The 10,872-nt window shown below is 39.9% G+C and overlaps 1 long non-coding RNA gene across 1 annotated transcript; it reads right to left on the minus strand.

Moving 5' to 3' along the window:
- Positions 1-324: 324 nt before the first annotated feature.
- Positions 325-10,598, minus strand: LOC144319753 (uncharacterized). The gene is made up of 2 exons (XR_013385486.1): positions 9,882-10,598; positions 325-3,699 (listed from the first exon to the last, which is right to left on the minus strand). It is a non-coding gene; the product is annotated as an uncharacterized LOC144319753 (long non-coding RNA).
- Positions 10,599-10,872: the final 274 nt, after the last annotated feature.

Genomic DNA, 10,872 nt, shown 5'->3' on the forward strand with positions numbered 1-10,872 from the left:
ATTTCTGTCTCTGTAGTTCTCCATAATATGAGACAAAATCTAAAACATGAGGAGAATGGTACATATAATACAAATAATGTATAAAAATCTCTCTTGTTCTTTATGGTGAAGCACATCTTCCTTTTTTCTTTATTTTTTCTCTGCCCCCATCCCCTATTTTGGCCCCATTATATATATTTGGTTGTAATAACACTGTTTCTGTTGGATAAAATTATTGATAGGAAATTAAATTAGAAATTAATAATGTAGAAGTAAAAGTTTATATAAGATTTTATAGGTGGTGAAGTGCTTGATTCCATGTGGTCAAACCAGAGTAACAAAAAATTCGAGAATGTCTCTCTTTTTATTTTGAAGAAATGTACCACAATGTGTCTACATTTGTTTTCTTCATGTTTCTCTGATTCATGGGAGTTAATTTTCAACAAAAGCAGAATTCTATACTAATGCGTAAGACTAGTTATTAATGATAGAGAGAACAAAACAATGTTGCAATAAAGCAAAAACTTTCTGCACAGAGGAGCAAAAATAAATAATAATGGCAATAATCATGATGATGATCAAGAATGCTAATGAGCTTTGATAAAAGACTCTGGAAAGCAAAGGTATTCTAACAATAATACATACTGGAAAAGAGAGCATGGAAGGTGAGTTGTGTAAGAAATTACATTTTCAGTGTCAAGAACAATCTAGCATAGGAAATGAAGAAGTAAGACCACAAAACAATAGATTCCATGTATACAAGCAACAGAAATGACAAAGTGCTAGCAGAGATTTCTTTGCCTTGCAGAATTATGCTAATATATGTCTTTTTTTGTTACCTTTATGTTTCTCTAACTTATCAGAAGATTCGAACCCAAAACAGGCAGAACAATGTTTTACTATGATGTCACTGTTTTAGGAAAAAGAGCCAAAAATTTGAAAAGTAAGCTTTCTGCAAATACAAAGATGTCATTGTTGCTGCTGTTGGGCTTCTAGAATAACTGTATGATTGTTAATTATTAAAATAGATATTAATAGTGGGTACAATTTGTCTTTGAATAGGAGTGCTATGCCACTAAAACACAGACAATAGAGATTATAAGATCAACAAAGTGCAGAATATTAGAAAGACTTACTTTTAAGCTGCAATATAGCCAAGATATACTGTTAAGAATTATCTCACGAATGAATATTGAAATAGCCATGTTTTATTGGCTTTATTTAAAACTATCTACAAGTTGAACAACTTTTAAGCCTTTCTTTTTCCTTTTTCTTTTCCCTTTTTTTTTTTTTTTAATACTTCTGCAATTTGCTGGAGCAATGATTTCCTTTCTTTCTTTCTTTTTTTTTTTCCTTTGACCTACAGTGGCTAATATGATTTTGGTGTTTCAGTAATTATGTCAATTAATGTGTGCTGAGAGCAATTTCATTTGTTGAAATTGATACCACGTAAATATGCAGTTAGTAGAAGGTTGTCTCTTTAAGATTTTGTATGCATTTTTACAAGATTAGTCACAATATGGACGAGTAGAGTCTCAAGCATAAATAATTTCTAGTTAGTGATCAAACTGATATCCAGTTTATATCCTGACAATTGAAAATAAAATTACAATTTCTTTCCACCTTATCCTACCAATCAAAGACATATTATTGGATTATCAACTGTCACAGTTTGCACAACATGGTCAAGTTTTAGCACTGAATGTTCTGTATCTTGGGAAACCCTTTGGATCTAAACAAGGCAGGAGAGTCAGCCACCTAATACACACACCTTTTTTGAAAAGGAATATGATACTTACAAAGCTCTATTTATAATTAAATAAATTTAACATATAGGAAAGCAATTTAAAAATAATTTTCCATCTATATTACTACTAAAATAAAGTGACAATATATGTTGTTGTGTTCTGTCTAAACTTTACATAGACAATATAATTTAATAGTTCTAAAAGCAATTGTCACAAGGTATGTACAATTCTGTTATTAGTTAACAGATAAATACCCTTACAAATTCTAATAAATCCATAAGGTTCCATGTTATAAGTTAATTATCCTTTATTGTAGAACATTTATGTTGTTTTTCTTTTTCCCCCATCATAAGTGATAATGTTGTAAATATTCTTGTATATATAATATCCCTCTTTTAAATTTAAGAAATAAAACTTTGGAGAACAACATACATAGGGTAGAATTGTATCAACAACACATAAACAGCTTAAATTATCAATATTTTCTTCTGATAGCTCATTTCTTATCAGTTATCCTGATATTTAAATAACAATTTCATGAAAAATCCTGATAATATGAGCCCATCCTAGAACCTGGGCAACATTCTTTATCTGAATAGTTGAAACAACAATGTGTTTATTTGTTCTGAACATCAAGAAATTTTCATTGCAAGTGAAGATGTTGTTTTCTCTTTTTAGGATTTTTCAAAAGAATAAAGGCACTTGAAAAATGAGATCACTGGATATTCAATATTTCAAAAAGAAACTCTATTGGGTCCCAAAATTTAATTTACAGAGGCATCGAGGAGTTCAGAGATACTACCAACTGGTTTTTAAGGACAGATGCTTGATAGGAGCCTGTTTTAATACCAAGTCCGACAAAATCAACTATCCCTCGAGGCCTCATTTTAGGAATTCTGAAGTAAATTTATGAAAATCCAAAAATTTAGTCTTCATCTGTACTATAATTAAAACACAACCACCTGAGTCTACAAAATCTAAACTCAAAGACAGGACGGATAAATCATCAAGCCAGGTAACATTTATTGAGTACTTGCTATTGCCTGCCCAGTCCCTACCCTATAGAGATTACCAAGTGATTAGAAAAGATCACAGGATGTGTATATAATAACAAAAATTATAGAAGAATAAGTTCTATAACCAGTGACGTAAAAAAAAAAGACGTAAAAAGCCTTGTCTCCTTGTGCATCTGCATTATTTATAATGACAAAATATTGTAAATCATTGATAACGTCATTCTAGATATGTCTCCTCAGGCAAGGGAAACAAAAGCAAAAATAAACTATTGGGATTACATCAAAATTAAAAGCTTCTGCACAGCAAAGGAAATAGCCAATAAAACTAAAAGACAGCCTACTGAGTGAGAGGAGATATTTGCAAATGACATATCTGATAAAAGGTTTCTACCCAAAATACATAAAGAACTTGTAAAATTCAACATCCAAACAAAAAATAATCCAATTTAACAAAATGGACAAAAACACGAACAGACATTTACTTCAAAGAAGACATATAGGGCAGCCCCGGTGGCTCAGCGGTTTAGCGCTGCCTTCAGCCCAGGGCGTGATCCTGGAGACCCAGGATCGAGTCCCATGTCAGGCTCCCTGCATGGATCCTGCTTCTCCCTCTGCCTATGCCTCTGCCTCTCTCTCTCTGTCTTTCTGTGTGTCTCTCATGATTAAATAAACAAAATCCTTAAAAAAAAAAAACCCAAAGAAGACATAGATGGCCAACAGACACATGAAAAGATGCTCAACATCATTCATCATCAGGGAAATGCAAATCAAAACCACAATGAGACATCACCTGACACATGTCAGAATGGCTAAAATTAACAACACTGGATGTCTGCATGGCTCAGTCATTTGGGCATCTGCCTTCAGTTTGGGTCGTGATCCCTCTCTTCAGGGAGCCTGCTTTTCCCTCTCCCTCTGCCTGCTGCTCCTCTTGCTTGGGTGCGTGCTCTCTCTCTCTGCCAAATAAATAAAAAAAATCTTTAAAAACAAATAAATAAAATCAACAACACAAGAAACAATAAGTGTTGAGGAGGATGTGGAGAAAAAGAAACCCTCATGCACTGTTGGTGGGAATGCAAGCTGGCACAGCCACTGTGGAATACAGTATGGAGTTTCCTCAAAAAATTAAAAAATATACCCTATGATCTAGAAATTGCACTACTGGGTATATACCCCCAAAATAACAAAAGAATTCAAAGGGATATAAGCACCCCTATGTTTACTGCAGCATTATTCAGGATAGTCAAGTTATGGAAGCAGCCCAAGTATCCATCGATTGATGAAGGGATAAAGAGGATGTGGTGTGTATATATACACAATGGAATATTATTCATCCATAAAGAAGAATGAAATTATGCCATTTGCAACAACATGGATGGAGCTAAAGAGTATTATGCTCAGGGAATAAATCGGGCAGAGAAAGACAAATACCATGTGATTTCACTCATATGTGGAATTTAAGAAACAAAATGAACAAAGGAAAAAAAGGCAACCCCCAAACAGACTCTTAAATATAGAGAACAAACAGATGGTTACCAGAGGGAAGGTGGGTAGGGAGCTGGGGGGAATAGGTGATGGGAATTAAGGAGCTCACTCATTATGATAAGCACTGGATCATGTATGGAAGTGTTGAATCACTATATTGTACACCTGAAACCAATAGAACACAAAACGTTAACTACATTGGAATTAAAAAAAATGTAAACCGCTAAACGTCTGTTGAAAAGGTATAAATAATTCTGTTATGGAATAGCCACACATTAAAATAGTAGGCCACAGTGAAAATAAATGCATAGGAACTATATGTATCAACAACTTTCAGAAATAAAACACAATATAAAAAACAAGTTTTAGAAAAATACATATAGATTGATATCATTTAGATATATTTTAAAATATGCAAAAAATTCTATATGTGGTTTAGGAATACTTCTAATAAAGTAAAAGTATAGAGAAATGAGTGCAATAATAATCATACAATTTAGATAATGATCCTCCCGGGGACAGTGGGGAAAAGGAAGTGGGAGGAGGGAAAACACAATTTCAGAAGAGGGAATTGTGAACACAGGAGGATTCAAGGATTTTGGATTTTTTTTTTTTTTTTAACAGGCTCCATGCTCAGCCTGGAGTCCAACTCAGGACTCAAACTCATGACTCCGAGATCAAGACCTGAACTCGAATGCTCAACCAACTGTGCCAGCCAGATGTCCCTGGAAATATTTTGTTTCTAAAGCCATGGAGAGAGTACATGATTGTTCACTCTATTAATCTGAAATCTGTAATAATAAGTAAAATGCACAGAAGTTAAAATGCCACAAAAGTAGAGAAGAGGCCATTAATTCTGAATGGAAGTAACAATCAGAGTAAGCTTTTTTGGAAGAGTTGGCCTTGAGGGATAAATGGGTCTTGATGGGTGAGAAAACATTCAGCAAGTTCAGATGGCAGGAAAGGAGGTTCTGGGCTGATGTACCAGCATGGCCAAGGCATGCAAGTCTTCTAGGCAAGAGCTTAGCTCGGGATATGTAGAAACATGCTATATAATAAAGGAGGTTGATAGCGTAACTGGGACCAGACCACAAAAGGGCTTGAACACAGAAATGTAAAATTATTATTATGTGTTACTTTATTATTTTTTTTAAAAAGTTTTATTTAAGTAATCTCTGCACCCAATGTACAGAGATCAGACTCATGATCCTAAGATCAAGAATCACATTCTCTTCCAACTGAGCCAGCCAGGTGTCCCAATAATTATTATGTTTTATAAATAGAAGCTTGCAATTATGTCTGGGCTATAATTTATTATATTCTTCATGTAATTCCAAAGGATTGATAGTATTTTCAACCAGGATGTTATCTATCCTGAATCTGATCCTTTCAGATCTATATTGCTCTTTAAATAAGAATTTTTTAAAAAATCACAATTTATCACAAGTCATCTACCAAGTCCAATAGAGAAATTGTTCCTCAGGGTATAATCCTGTAATAAATACAGAGGTCTTCCACTAAAGTCATTTAAAGTTTTTTCTTGTGATTATCCTACACTTTTCCATCTGATCATGTTAAGTAGAAAGCATTGAGCTGAGAAGGGAGAGGAAGACTGGTTAATTTTGTGGAAATCTAAAGCTCATTAAAATTTGACAGAAATACCTTTTTATATGATCACCATTTGGTTACCAGCAGTTATCTTTCATTGCCTTCACAGAGCAGTGTCTGAAGACTATGGGTTGATCCACGTGTCATTCATCACAGGGACCCAAAAGATCCAAGTTTAGTGTACAATATTATGGAAAGTGGCACATTTAGGATGTTGAACCACACATTTCTTCCCCCCACCTTTTTTGGAACATTAAAACTGCGGTTCGAAAAACAACTTACAATGTAGGAAAAAAAAATTAAAACAGCAGGCGCTAATTAGGGCAAAGTTACAACAATGTTCTTGCTGATGGGCTATGTGTCAGTTAACGCAAGCTATCACTTCTCCCCGGGAATACTTATTATTAAAAACAACTTATGAGGGTTAAAGAAGGGATATTAAATGAATGTGTGAGTCTCCTTGTTTGCTCATTTGGAAATGGCATAAAGATAGATCCATTAACCAGCTCAGTTCTACCTTGGTCTCAGGGCAGACGCACACGCAAAATAACAAAGTTATAAACCACCAAAGCATAGACCTGAAGCTGACTTGAGTTAAAAATCAATCTTCCTAATAAATTAAATTCAAATACTATATACTGGTATGTAATATCAAGAAGGATGCACTAATAATTGCCGTGTTGGCAGAGTGCAAAGTGCAAGACTTCAGAGGGATATAAAAATTTAGCAATTTAGAAAACTTGATACCAAAAATAACTATCACCACTTGGAATGCTCAGAGTTTAGCTCAGTCATCGAGCTATGATAATACTCTCTGACTAGTCAAGGTTGAATGTTCAAGATACAGTTTGAGTATTAATCATTGATTCGAATAAAAGATGGCACAGCTGGAGAGGCTCTCCTGCGTTAAGTATTTTATTCCTGAACACAGATTAAGATTTTCCTTTTGTGTTTTCCAGAACCACTTGAGTGTCTTCCCTACTAAACAAGCAACCTCTTATGGAATTATTTCTTCAGCTTTACTCTTTATCAACTACAGTCTTTTGGCAAGGAATTTGCCTAAGCTTTTGCTGATACGAATTATGAGCTCATTCAAACTGCCCATTTCAAGTTAAAGCTTTATCTTTCATTCTGCCTGGTAAGAAATCTGATGATACGCTATGCTTTATTTATTATTCCATTGTGTGTTCACACTGTGTGGTGTTGTGTGAATAAACCATAGTTTATTTATCCATTTTACCGTTGATGAGCATTTGGACAGTGCCATTAATTCATGAAAAAACTCAAGTGTTCTATAAATACTCATATGTATACAAACAATACCCCCCCTCATACATAGCATTTAACATGTTTTTGAAGTTATGCATATACAGAGAAGTGCATATATCATAACAGTACAGCTTGATGAATTTTTACAAACTGAATGCACATGTGCAACCAGCACCAAGTCCAAGAAGCAACATGATCAACTCCTCAGAAGCCCTATTTATGCCCCTTTCCAGTCATCAGCCCCCTTTAAAGGTAACTACGGTCCTAACTTCTGCTAGCATAAATGAGTTTTGCCTGTTTTTGCACAACACATACTCTTGTGTGTCTCACTTCTTTCACTGAGCATTATATTTATGATATTAATATATGTTACTGCATTTGGAATTAGATTGTTCATTCTTAGTGGTGCATAGTATTCCATTATATGAATATATCACCAATTATTTCCCCATTGTTCTACAAATGAACATTTGAGTTTTTTCCAGTTTAGGGGTTATGATAATACTCTGAGCTGTTTAATATCTTTCAGTACACATTTGACATTGGTATATCCCTAGGAAAGGAATTGGTGGGCCATGGAGTGTTCATATGTTTAACTTGAGTAGACATTGCCAGTTTTCCAAAGTGTTTGTACTCTATCTATACATAGCATTTGATTTCTTGGGGAATCATTCTGAGGAAGGCATTCAGGATAACAATTAAGAGAACAAGTTGTGGAATCACTCAGGCCAAATTCAGCTTACGATGAAAAAGCCATGCTACCTACGCTTGACTATTTATTAATTAATTAATTAATTTATTTATTTATTTTTTGAGAGAGAGAGAGAGAGAGAGAACACACACGTGGGGTAGGGCGGAGCAGGGAGAGGGAGAGAGAATCTTAAGTAGGCTGTATGCTTAGCATGGAGCTGGAGGTGGGGCACCATATCAGGATCCTGAGCTACCGAAATCAAGTCTGACACTTAACTGACTGAGCTATCCCGGAGCCTCTTTGCTTGACCTCCTTAAGCCTCAGTTTACTCAACCCTAAATATAATAAAACCTTACTCAAAATTCATGAGAATTAAATGTTATAACTTAGAACAGACCTGGCACACAGTAAGTACTTAGCTTATTATATGGTGGTTATTAATCATTACAACATTAATCATGTTGCTCTTAACAACATAGATGATATGGAGAATTAGAAATAGATATGGGCAACATAATCCACAAACAATTTTAATTCTCTGATGGAAGAAAATTGAAACTCTGACCCAAAAGGCATTACCAATTCCAGTGAGCATTGCACTTGGACCCTGAAAAAAAATCATTTAAACATTATCCCAAAAATGCATTTGCAAATTACTCTTCCTAGAGGCAAGGTTCTTGGATGCAGTGCATTACCATCTTTTTTTTTTTTTTTTCCCCCCTACCAGACATTACTCTTTAAAGACAGGACTGCCAAGGGCTACTCTGGGAAGTCACTAATATTATACTTTTTATTATATTTGCCAATTTCACACCTTCCTCAACCCAACCCCTATAGTTGTGAAACGTGACTGTAACTGCAAGTTAGTTCTTAGTTTTCACTGAAACTTATCAGTATGGAAAATGTCTTCCACATTCCCAAAAGCCCTAAGAGTGAACTCAGATCCTTCCTTTAAATGACAAAGAACTCGCCTTTTTTTTTTTTTTTTTTTTTTTGGTAGGCGTGAACTTGAAAAACTTAGTGTGGATTTCAGCCGGTGCTGGGACAGCATCCTAGAGGTTAACACAAAAGTTACACTCTGTCCAGAGCCACAGCTAACTGCTCCAGGGGCAGCAAGCTCAGTTATGCTGGGTAGATAGTTTTAGAAGGAGGCACCATGTTCTTAATAAATTGAATCAGATTCCATATATTGGTCGCTTTTCTCAAGAAATAAAGGACAGCATCTACTTGAAAACATATCCTTTCACTGGGTGTTATTCTGTATGTTAGTAAATTGAACACCAATAAAAAAATAAATTAAAAAAAAAAAAAAGAAAACATATCCTTTGAGAAGGCCAGTGGTAGACCTGAAAGGGAATTTTTTGAACATTTAATTGAAAGTTTGATTTACAGATGAGAAAACTAGTCATTTAAGAGTCTTTGCTTAAGGTCAGATGGTCTCCTCCCTGGGCAGGCAGAAAGCTTATTCACAGTTCAGTGGTTGCCTCTCTCTGCCCCTGTAACTTGTTTCCTGTCATCCTCCCATCCTGCCCCTCCCCCCCACTCCACCTAGGTTTCATAAAGATCCAGAAAAGAGGATGCTGAAGGAGTGTGATTTAAGGCAATGGTCATTGAACGGCCAGAGAGTGCAAGGTGAGTGAGGCTCGCCTGCCTTGCTACAACCCAAGATCGGAGGAGGACCCTCTGTGTTTTGCGAACCACTGAATTCCCAGCACCTAGAACTGTGCCTGGGACACAGCAGGTCCTTAGAACTATCGAATGGAGAAATGAATGAGCCAACCAATCTCGAGTATGTCAGGTTGTCATGCCCCTTCTTTACCACCTCCTTCGGGTTACGCTAGTTAAATGCGTAGGTTTCGTAAAGAGGCGAAATGAGAAACGATGTACGAAGGGTGTAGTAGGGCGCCCGACCCACTGTGAGCAACTTAACCATGTCAGTTCATTTCCTTTTTTCCTCTCTAAGTGCTCTTGGGGAAGAGGGGTGAGGCGGTGGGGAGCTAGCGGGCTGGTGGGAGAGGGCTGCCGGCATCCTTCTGACCCGTGCACAGCAATCCCACTGCCCCGGAAAACGCTCAGCTCTTTTACCTAGAGGCTGGCCTCTTGTTGATCGATTCTGGGCTGCAGTCAACTCTTCAATACAACTTTTATGCGCCATCCGCTACGCTGCGGCGGCAGGAGGGGCGCGAAGGGAAAGGCCGGGAGGCAGCGGGCCGCGGTCGGGAGGCGTCCTGCGGGTCCCGCGGGTCCTCGGGCGGGGCGGGGGCGGGGGCGGCCCCGGGCTCACCCCCCGCGCGCGTCACGGGCCGCGGCTGGAAGGCGCGGAGGGCCCCGGGGTCACGGGGGCGCCGGGGCTCTCGGTCACCCGTTGAGCGACCACGTGGGAGAAAAGTTTCCAAGTCCGGCCGCGGGGCCCCGTCCGCGCCCCCAGCGGAGCCGAGGCCCGCCCTCCGGCACTCGCCGCCTTCTCCGTCGCCTGCAGGCGCGTCTCCCCCGCGGGGAAGCCCCGGTCGCGTCCCTCGTCAGGATCCCCGCCTTCCCTCGCTGCGCAGGCCGCCCAGGAGGAGCACCCCGAGCACCCCCCGGGCGGGCTGCTCCCGCGACTCCGGCGGGCCCGGGGCAGGCCGGGGGCCGAGGGACAAGCGTCCCGGAGAGGCTGCGGGGGGCGCGGAGCACACAGGGGGCCGTGGCCCGCGCGCGCCCCCGCTGTGACCCGCAGGCCGGTCGCCGCTCCCACGCCCCGGCCCCGGCCCCGGCCGACCCCGCCACCGCGCCCCGCCACCGCAGCCCGCTGGCTCCCGGGTCCCGGCTCCCCTCCGCCCCCAGTGCGCAGGCCCGGCCGGCCCAGCGCGCATGCCCCGGGCTCGCGAGCGCGGCCAGCCCCCAGCCTTCTGCTTTCCACACACTCTACAACTGGGGAGGGGGCGGGGGCGGGGGCGGGGCGGGGGCGGGGCGGAGCGAGCCCAGCGGGCCACGTGATCCGGCCGGCCGGGGCTGCGGGGGCGGGAGCGCGCGCCGAGCGAGGCGCGGGGAGGGCGGGGGCGCGTGCGCGCGCGCGCGTGCGGGCGGTCGCGGGGCT

Source organism: Canis aureus, chromosome 8 (genome assembly GCF_053574225.1).
Source record: "Canis aureus isolate CA01 chromosome 8, VMU_Caureus_v.1.0, whole genome shotgun sequence".
NCBI lineage: Eukaryota > Metazoa > Chordata > Mammalia > Carnivora > Canidae > Canis > Canis aureus.